The 3,532-nt window shown below is 35.8% G+C and overlaps 1 non-coding gene across 1 annotated transcript; it reads right to left on the minus strand.

Annotated features, from left to right (window-relative positions):
- Positions 1-2,708: 2,708 nt before the first annotated feature.
- On the minus strand, positions 2,709-2,782 carry Trnas-cga (transfer RNA serine (anticodon CGA)). Its single transcript has one exon. It is a non-coding gene; the product is annotated as a tRNA-Ser (tRNA).
- Positions 2,783-3,532: the final 750 nt, after the last annotated feature.

Raw genomic sequence — 3,532 nt, forward strand, 5'->3', positions numbered from 1 at the left:
TGGACTCTTACTGAATTTTGATAAGACACAGTACATACAGTTCCGTACAGTGAATGGTATGACGCCATTAATAAATATAGACCTTAATCAGAAGCATATAGCTAAGGTAGAATATTCCAAATTTTTAGGTGTGTCCATTGATGAGAGATTGAATTGGAAGAAACACATTGATGATCTGCTGAAACGTTTGAGTTCAGCTACTTATGCAATAAGGGTCATTGCAAATTTTGGTGATAAACATCTTAGTAAATTAGCTTACTACGCCTATTTTCACTCATTGCTTTCATATGGTATCATATTTTGGGGTAATTCATCACTGAGGAATAAAGTATTTATTGCACAAAAGCGTGTAATCAGAATAATAGCTGGAGTCCACCCAAGATCATCCTGCAGACATTTATTTAACGATCTAGGGATATTCACAGTAGCTTCTCAGTCTATATACTCTCTTATGAAATTTGTTATTAACAACCAAACCCAATTCAAAAGTAATAGCAGTGTGCATAACTACAATACTAGGAGAAAGGATGATCTTCACTATTCAAGATTAAATCTAACTTTGGCACAGAAAGGGGTGAATTATACTGGCACTAAAGTCTTTGGTCACTTACCAAATAGTATCAAAAGTCAGACAGATAACCAACAAGTATTTAAGAAGAGATTAAAAGAATTTCTGAATGACAACTCCTTCTACTCCATACAGGAATTTTTAGATATAAATTAAGAAAAAAAGAAAAAAACAAAAAATATTAAAAAAATAAATAAAAACACAAAAAATAAAAAAGTTGTTATATTAACTTAAGTATGTTGTTAAATTAACTTAATTATGTCATGTATTGGAAAATTTGACTCGTTCCACATCATTACGAAATATCGTATTCATGATCCATGGAGCTAGTATTAATCTAATCTAATCTAATCATGCATTTTGCGTTCTTGTGGAGATATTTCCATAGCAATTTCCATCTCCTAACAAATATTTCTTTATATATAACCCAGAAGTGAAACACCAATTTTCATAAATTTATCTTTAAAATTCTTTTAATGTAATCAAACATTTGCTTAAAAATTTTCATACCCCATTGCACTCCCTTAGGGATTGAATTTCCAGAAACACTTAAACACGAAATTTTTTGTTTCTGACCGAGAAGTGAAATACCAGTTCTCTTGGCAGGCATCCTCAACTTTAAAATGCCACCAGATGTAACCTTAAAAATCCTTTAGTAGTGCTTTAGTAACCATTTACTAAAAAAAACTTTCACCCACTATTTTACCCCCTTAGTGGTTAAATTTCCAAAAATGCCAAAACTGTATTTTTAAGCTTATCCATTATGGATATTTTAGAACCCGTGACTTAATTGAATGTAAATAAATTACATAAAACAGCGACCATTCACTTTTTTGAAGAATTATCTTTTATTGCATGAACCGGTTTTCGAACGTTTTCAGGTTCACCTTCAGATGGTTTCTGGAGGTTAATATTAGAGTAATTACCTTTACTAAACATAATTCAGGATAATAAATATTATACTGATCTTCCCTGAGTGTCGGAAGAGCAATCAGGTATGTTTTGAGTATAGGACTGTTCTGACAAGCCACGCAACGGCTCACATGGAGCCGTTACAACCCCCTTGGGACTGGAATTTCCTACAGTCTTTTCTTCGACAATGCCTACGTATAAGATCCACAGCCTCTCCAAACTTCAAGTTTCTCTCCTTAGCGGTTTGGTCTCGGCGGGGATGAGTCAGTGAATCAGTGTGACCCTAGCTCACCCCCTTATGGGTTGACTTATCAAAAACAGTGAAACACTCTTTTTTCCATCTCTAACCAAGAAGCCAAATACCAATTTTCAAAGGTTTAACTTTAAAAATGCTTTCGGATTTAAATATTTTCATAAAACGTTTCACCTATTTCATCCCCTTAGGGGTTGAATTTCCAAAACCAGTGACATGAGTATATTTTATTTCTAACAGATAAGCCAAATACAAATTTTCATAGATTTAGCTTCATAAATGCTTGTTCAATGAAATATTTCCATAAACACTTCCATCCCCCCGTTTCACCCCCGTAACGTGTTTCAAAAACAGTAAAATATGTACTTTTTATTTCTAACTGAGAAGCCAATTTTAAATTTCCTTAGATTTTACTCTAAAAATGCTTTCATAATAAAATGTTTCCATAAAAAGTCTCATCTCCTAACTCATCCCCTTAGGGCTGCAGTTTCCGCAAACACTGAAGCCCGTTTTTTCTTGTTTTTGTTTGTAACCGAGAAGTCAAATATCAGTGTTCATAGAGGGTGCTTTAAAAATACGAAACACTTTGTAGTTTATAGGTAGATGTTTAAAAGTTAGAGAATCAAAATGCACCAAAAATTAATATGATTAAATGATAACGCCTTTCCAAATTGCTTATTATTTAGCGAATTAAAATATCTTTTTATTTTCATATCCATTACTGAACATTTTTGAAATGTGGAAATACTTACGACTACAGACTGACTGGTCTTCACCTTTTGCTGTGAACCAAAGGACTAAACAATTAACGTAATCAGTGTTTCGTAATTATAATGAGGCAGCTAAGACGTCACACAAAATATATTCAGAACGGATCAGCATAGCGAGATATGGTGTTCCTTAAACTGTAGCAGGAAATGTAGCGAATTGTCTGACATAAGGAAGTAATGAAACTTCCTGGCAGATTAAAACTGTGTGCCAGACCGAGACTCGAACTCGGAACCTTTGCCTTTCGAGGGCAAATGCTCTACCACTGAGCTACCCAAGCATGACTCACGATCCGTCCTCACAGCTTTAATTCCGCCAGTACCTCAACTTCTACCTTCCAAATTTCACAGAAGCTCTTCTACGGACCTTGCAGAACTAGCACTCCTGGAAGAGCAACTGTGGTACGGTCCGTGTGGTTAAATGGTTCAAATGGCTCTAAGCACTATGGGACTTAACATCTGAGGTCATCAGTCCCCTAGACTTAGAACTACTAAAACCTAACTAATCCACGCACATCACACACATCCATGCCCGAAGCAGGATTCGAACCTGCGACCGTAGCAGCAGCGCGGTTCCGGACTGAAGCGTCTAGAACCGCTTGGTCACAGAGGCTGGCCCGTGTGGTTACATGTGCACAGTGCATACGACAGTTGAAAAACTTTATATGGTTTTCGTTAATGGCAAATGTCACCAAACAGATAGATCAGTGGTGCGGGTATGTATTGAATGGCGATTTGTTTTGCTGTAGTCCCTGTTGTTGTATATATCTGAACCGCAAACGCCACACATATTGTAAATAAATTGCTGTGACACGATTCATAATATTCTTAACGTCAGTGTTGAGCGTCACACATTTGTTATACACCTGATGTTTTAGTTTAAAGTGCAAGGATTATCATTAAACAGAGATAGAAGGATATCTTCCCCTTCCTCTTGACCAGGGATGTAAACAGAGAAAAGATGCAACATGCCAATAACAGGAAAATGTTGGCACTCTAAGAGTAAACTTATTATTAATAGAGAGTAGGACA

Source organism: Schistocerca nitens, chromosome 2, assembly GCF_023898315.1.
Source record: "Schistocerca nitens isolate TAMUIC-IGC-003100 chromosome 2, iqSchNite1.1, whole genome shotgun sequence".
Lineage (NCBI taxonomy): Eukaryota > Metazoa > Arthropoda > Insecta > Orthoptera > Acrididae > Schistocerca > Schistocerca nitens.